Source organism: Lolium perenne, chromosome 4 (genome assembly GCF_019359855.2).
Source record: "Lolium perenne isolate Kyuss_39 chromosome 4, Kyuss_2.0, whole genome shotgun sequence".
NCBI classification, from domain to species: domain Eukaryota; kingdom Viridiplantae; phylum Streptophyta; class Magnoliopsida; order Poales; family Poaceae; genus Lolium; species Lolium perenne.
Window position 1 is genome coordinate 113,673,222 of NC_067247.2, and position 7,080 is coordinate 113,680,301.

Sequence of the window (7,080 nt, forward strand, 5' to 3'; positions counted from 1 at the left end):
AAATTCCATTGGGATTTTACTCTGCAGAACAAGATTCCTTTGAATATGCCATCTCAATGACCTGTGTATACCTATTGGTCTGGAATGTTCATTGCATACTCGTGCGGACATGCTTGAACAACTATTTATTCTAAATCTGTTCAGGCAATACTAAAGCCTAACTTTGCTCTTCTGCAGTAAGTTTTCTTGTTATAGCATCCGCGTGTGCAGTATAGCCTAGCTTGAGTTAAAGAAACACATATAATTATTCAAATCTAACTTGTTGATATGTATTTTGACCTTGCTTGCTCTCAAACGGCTTGTTGATATGTATTTTGACCTTGCTTGCTCTGAAACGGCAATTTCTCAGACCAGTGATGTTTTGAGTTCATTTCAACCATTCATTGCCTGTTTTGAAAAGTACCTACTCAGCTAAGTCCCTCCGTTGAACTTGCTGTATTTATTCAGTCGTATGCATACTTGTTCTATGTTCTTGTTAGTATATTTGTCAGTCGTCTGTGCCGCTGCTGGTATCTGGTGCATGGATAATAAGTCTACTCTTTGTATCATGAAGACATCAGAGGCTAACAAAAATATAACCTGCGAAATCAAAGAGTCCCAGGAAACATTAGCTGTTTTCTTTTGAGCTTATCCATGGTTGGTTTCGATCTGTGAATAGACATGTTACAAGCCTGGAGGATTACTGCACAACTAGATTCAGATGTAGTGCTTCGAAGTAACTCCGCTTTGGATTCAGTTCAACATATCATCCTGAATGACGCACACTTTATATATTAAGAAGACATACACACCCATCAGGCCAAAACTATCCCAAAGCGAAAGCATTCATCTGATGTACTTTTGTCCTAAGTCCTTGCCCAATTTTAGTACCTCCAACCTTAACCATATTGGAACAGTCATTGAGCATATAAACTCTTTCAGGAAATGGCCTTGGTGTTACCTTGAAAATGAGAGGCACACATGAGATACCCTGCTTCACCTACTTGTTGCAACTGTTAAAATGCTTAATGGATTCGGTTCAATGCATGTAGCTCAATGTTGACAGTGATCTATCAAGAATAAAACTTAGCATGCATGTGCTTTCTGGATAGAAAAACATCAGACTATAGGTGTAAATTAATTTTGTTTGCCTAACAGCGCTAGCGTTGAGCCGGAGCACTAAAGCTAGAGGGTAGAGGTGCATGGCTTAAGAGTACATGTACAAATTTCGCATCAGTTGTCATCAGAGAACACTGATTGTGTAATCATTATTGGTGTTTGCAGTTATTAGAACTGGTCATTTTGTTGCTTCCAGTTGTGGATCTGTTATAGGCTACAGCAAAACTTTTGTTGTCTACCCCAAATGATTTTGGATGACACTTTGCTACTCCACAAAATTTTCTACTCTTCCGCAACATTTGCTCCTTTGCAGTTGACTACATGAATGCTGAGTTCGATATGGCAGCAGGAATATATAATGTTATCTTTTCGTCTGCATCATGCACTAAATCTGAAAGAAAGCACCCGTAAAGGTATGCATGTGATCCATATTTGATGTATTGATTTAACTACTGTATGCATTGTCAGCCTATTGAATTATCTCATGTTACATTTCTCAAGGTGCTAGCCTGAAATACCAGAAACAATTACATCACATTTCTTCTGATTTTGTATATAAAAATTAGCTTATCATATATTTCCAAAATGTCTTTAATTAACAAATTGGCATTTTTTATGAACTTTCAGTTTTAGATGTGGAGACTTAAATCAATGATCGGAAAGTCCCCAAAACAACTCAGTAATAATTTATTTAACTACCTCAAAATATTAGCTCTACATTTCTATTTAAAAAAATAATTCATATGAATTATCAGTATTTTTTGTCTTCAAATTTTAAATTTCATTGCCAACAACAGTCAGTTAATGAATAAAATAAACCTCAGTAGGAATTCCTTGAACTACCTCAGACTATCAACTCTACATTTCTGTTTAGATCAAAATAACAAGAACTGATAGTGAATTCTAAGTTCCTTTAACAAGTAAGTTATTTTACATTCAAGATTCTACTGAAGACATTTTGAGTTCTTCTAGCCGATATGACTCCTGCCGCCTTTATGGCTACAAACTACAACTGACTGTTCTTATATTTTTGTAATAACATCATGTTCCTCATTGTATAGCCAAAGAAGTATGGCCACATCAAGTGCTTACCATAATCCGAGACATGCCAAATACTTGCAGATAACATTTTTCATATTGTGAAGTATTTTTAGCATGAGGGAATAACCCGTGTGGTAAGGAAGAAGTTACAATCTGCTCATATTATTAGCTGAAGATGAAGACTGCAATGCTACGATTTGTTCCTAGCCACTCAACTCACACAAACTTGCAATAGCAGAAGCTAAATCACTGCACCAGATATTTATGGAAGAAGGAAGGCGCTGCACCTTAGTGGTTGTCAGCCGAGGCAGAGGTGGCGAGTGGTATTCAGGTTCGAGAGCACGGAAACTGCACTTTTGCTGTTATTGCAACAGTTTAGTAAAGTATATTTTGGGTTTTTATTGATTATAATCAATGGAAAATCTTCAAGTATGGCTAGATGTGAAGAACGGAACATCTAAGGTTAATTGTTATTGGTAAGGTCTTCAGTTTCTTGGGATAACCTTCTATCTATTTTTATTTTACTAAGCAGATGCATTATCTAGCATATATGTACGAGTATTTTGAATTGCTGGCAACTTTTGTAGGTCTCTGAGTTCAAAATAATCCAATGGTGAACTTGGACCCTCATGAACTTGAAATTACACCCCTTTCCTCCTTGGCGAAGTCAAATACGACATCACGCCAAAACTAAATGAGAACAATAAAGAAGGGAGCAGCAAAGCGTGCTAGGTCCATCTAGTCAATTGCTATAGCCGCGCGTGTAGGCAATCAATCATAATTTCTTGCTAACTAGATTAATTGCTAGGTAGATGGATAAGCTCTCCGTAGAGTTGTAAAATTTAGTTGATTTTTTCATATTTATTTGTGGCCTATTTAATTTTGTTTGCTGTATGTATGTTGAAATTTTTTGTTTGTGGAGCTCTATTTTACAGCCTCTGGTGAAGGGTTGTTTTTGGCTTCTTAGTTGCGCTGTAAAATAGCTTTGACGAAGCTCGCGTTGGCTCCGCACGCTGTATCCAGATCAAACATGCTGCAAACGACTTTTACAACACTAAATTTTAGAGCCTCTGTTGGAGATGCTCTTAGGGCATGGCCAATGTTTCACCGTGGGCCACTGTGTCAGTTAATCTAGTCGTTAGGTGTCGACAAATTCAGATAGAGGTGTCGTCTGTCAATTATTAGTTTTTCAGCTAAGTTTTAGGATTGTTTGTTTCGGTCAGTTTTGACCTGGTCGCGATCCTTTAATCTCGGTCACCTGAGCGTGGGATGCCAGTTATTTAGAGAAGATCGTCTGATCGGACACCAACTTCAGGACCCTGAAGCCTCTCAAATCTGGAACTCCAAGGTACCAAAGAAAGTTAAAGTTTTTGGGTGGCTGCTGCACCTAAACAAGATCAACACAAGAGCCAACCTACTGCATAAACACATCATCTCATTAGACATCTGCCCAAGATGCCAAGCACAGCCAGAGGACCGCAACCACCTCTTTTTTACCTGCCCAGCAGCTGCAGCGATTTGGAGACATATGCGCCTCACGCCAAATACCATCACCTTCTCGGACATCTGGTCATCACCGCTGCCTTCTAACCTGCCCCGCTCGGTCTGGAACACCGTCGCTCTAATCATCCTATGGAAGATATGGGATGCACGGAACGCCAAAGTTTTCAGAAATATAGACCAGCCGCACACGCTGACGGTCAAGAACATCATCTCAGATCTCACGCTATGGACTCATCGTTTCAAACAAACTGCCTTGAGAGTGGACGCCGACCTGTGGCACCACCACCTCACCCTTTGTAACCTCTAAACTCCATTACCATGCAATATATTCAGGTGGGGATTCTCTCCCCCCCGGTGAAAGCATCAAAAAAAAAAAATCGCTATGAATAAAAGGCAAAAAAGCTGTAGGTTTGCCCGCAGCCAAAAACCCTCCTTTTCATTGTTTTCTCTGATTTTTTTTTGCGAATAGGTGTTTTCTCTGAATTCTATTTGTGAGATCGTGAGGTGAGAGGCTACAAGTGGTATCAGAGACTGCTCACGATCATGGCGGGTTTGAAGGATCGGAAGAAAGCCATGCCGACATAGAAGAACTCCAAGGATGGGTCCAAGTGGTTGTCGCGCTCCCCTTGTCGCCATGCCTCCCCTTCACTTGTTCACCGTGGTCGGAGCCAACACCATGGGCGCGAGCTGGTGGTAAGGGAGAGGGTCGCAAGGAATATCTCCGGGGGCGCAAAGTAGCTGATCCTGACGAGTATAAACTAGGTTGATTGGTCGGTGATCATGCGCGGGTCCACATGATGTGGGACGCCGTGAACGACAGTAACTTTGACGGGCACAAGGATCATGCTACGCTCTCGGCTCTCCTTCATGTCGTGCCGCCAAAGCTAGCGCGCACCCTCGCTGCCAATGACAATGGCTAGGCCACGTGGGACACGTTGAAGACGCTACGTGTCGGCGCCGAGCGCTTATGCGATGCGAAGGCACATGCACGCCGGTGCGACTATGATTGTCTCCAATTAAATGACGGAGAGACTGCCGAAGACTTCACCATGCGCCTCACCACCATCCTCAACGACCTGGAGATGTTCAGTGATCCAGAAGACGAGTGCAAGGCCGTGAGGAAGTTTCTACCGGTCCTTCCCGTAATTACCATCACTTGGCCTCCTCTGAATCTCTTCTATATCTCAAGACCATGTCAATCAAGGAATTGAATGGGCGGCTGCTAGGAGAACGGCAAACGGAAGCTGCTCCTCATGGAAGAGGAGCGGCGAGCGCGCCAGAAGCTTGTCGCCCCTGATGGTAACGGTAGCAATTCTAGCGGCGATCACTATCAGGGCAAGAATGTGGTAAGGGTCGCGACGAAAAACGGTCCATCGGGGAAAAACAGTAATGCTGGACCCATTGGGTGGCGGATGGCTGCGCCAAGGCCTGCTTGTCTGCATCGAAGAATTAAGGTGGTCTAGCCCTACTTATCAACGATCACCAAGTCATCGATCTGCTTCATGCATGTCGGCCTCCTCGATCTGGACGTCGACGAGTTCCGGTCTTCCTCTCTAAGATTTCTATAGTTTTGCGCACGACGCATTGGATATCTAGATTAGAGTTGATCCGGTTGTGAAACACCTGTATCTTCAGCCAATGTGGCTTCATGAGGGCGTGGTGTGAAGCTTCGCTTTCTTGTCAGTGACATGGGGCATGTCTAAATATAAATTAGTACTGAGAGAGGTGGAGTAAGTCATGGTGGCTGCGATCGGAGGTTTACAATGGCGGAGAGGTGCACTGGTGGCGATGAGGAATTGATGCACATGTTTTTTCTGTGTGTCGAGTGTTAGGCGACTTGCAGCAGCGATCTTGGCAACACGGGTGACAACATAGGTGGACTACATTTTTGGTGGAGCACTTTGAGTACCGAGTTATGATTTCTAGGGTGGCCTTCACTGGTTGTACATGGAAGTGGCCATGATGAAGGTATTGTTTTGTGAAATCAAACTTTCTTGAGAACAAAAACGCAAGATATTCGATCACGCGATGACAACGTTGATGCATTATTTCCTTTTTAGAGGTATTGCGTTTGGAGGATCTATTTTGTAGAGTGTTTCGTCACCGATACGAGATCTTTGTTTTCTATTTCACTCTTTTTTATTCTTTTCTTAGTTGTGTGCATATGTCATGTCTTTGAATATTTTGTTGGTGCAAAAATTGAATGTAATTGGTATCTTAAAGATATTAATATATTTCTTTTATCGAGAAAAGTTTACGCTATTTTCTTCAGGTTTTCTACAAGACCCTTAAGACAGGAAGAAAATTTATTTCCTACCAACGGTATAGGCAGCAGAAATCGAGAGGTGACCATGAGGCTCCCATAACTCATCTAGGGTTTCATCTCCATCGTCGGCGATGCCACCGGTTCGCTCTATCTCCAGTAGCCTTGGGGCCTTGGAGGCGTGGCGTACCACGGCCTCTCGTCGGCGCGATGGTTCCCGTTTATTGTTTAGATTTTTTCAGTGTCTTTTTCGTGCCGGTGAGGAGACGACTACATCTTGGAGTCAGAATAAGTTCCTCTCCATCCTATCCTCGCTCTGGTAATGCATCTAACGCTGGTGGAGGGCGCGTGGAGTTGTGCGCCCCATAGATCTTCTAGGATTCAGTCGATTTTTGTGTTCAATGGTGTGGTTTCATATCTGTCTTTTTCGATCTATTGATCTCATCTTTGACGACGGTTGCTACTCTGGTGCGCTGGTCCTTTGAAGTCTTAGCATGACGGCTTCTTGTTTCAGTACTACAACAAGCTTTACGACGACAAGGTTTGTTTTGCTCCGGTGTGCTGTTGGAGGAGAGAGAACGGCGGCGCGTCTTCGGCTCGAGTTAGTGTCCGTAGTCGTCGCTACTCGCTAGGTGGTCTAAAGACTAATTTGTAACTTTTATTTTTTTTGGGTTCTTTGTACTGCTAGTAATGGCGATCAATAGATCGGCGGACTTTATTCGCCAAAAAGAAACTTCATTTCCTGCCTATGCTATGTTATCTTTTTCCACGTCAAATTTTAGGACAAGTTCAGCGCAACGCATACTTCGCTGCAAAACGGAACCATCATATGAGGGCGAGGTCGCGACCGACAGCGACCCCGTTCTTAGTTTGCCAGCGGTGCAGTGCAGGCGCGCGACGCCGCTCTTCTGGCTGGAACGAACGTGCGCGCCTTCCCTCCGTACGCGCGCGTGATGTGTTGACGTTTGTTTAGTACCACATCGCTAACTCAAACCAACACGATGCCGCTTAAAAGGCTACGTTCGGGAGCCTGCTTCACACCGTGCGGTAAGCACGGTTTCAGCAAACAAAACACTGATCACCCCAGGCGAGAAGGATTCTCTTGATCAGGTAAATATACTACGGTATACTCTATGATTCACACAAGCGACTCCACATGCTAACCAAAACACCCG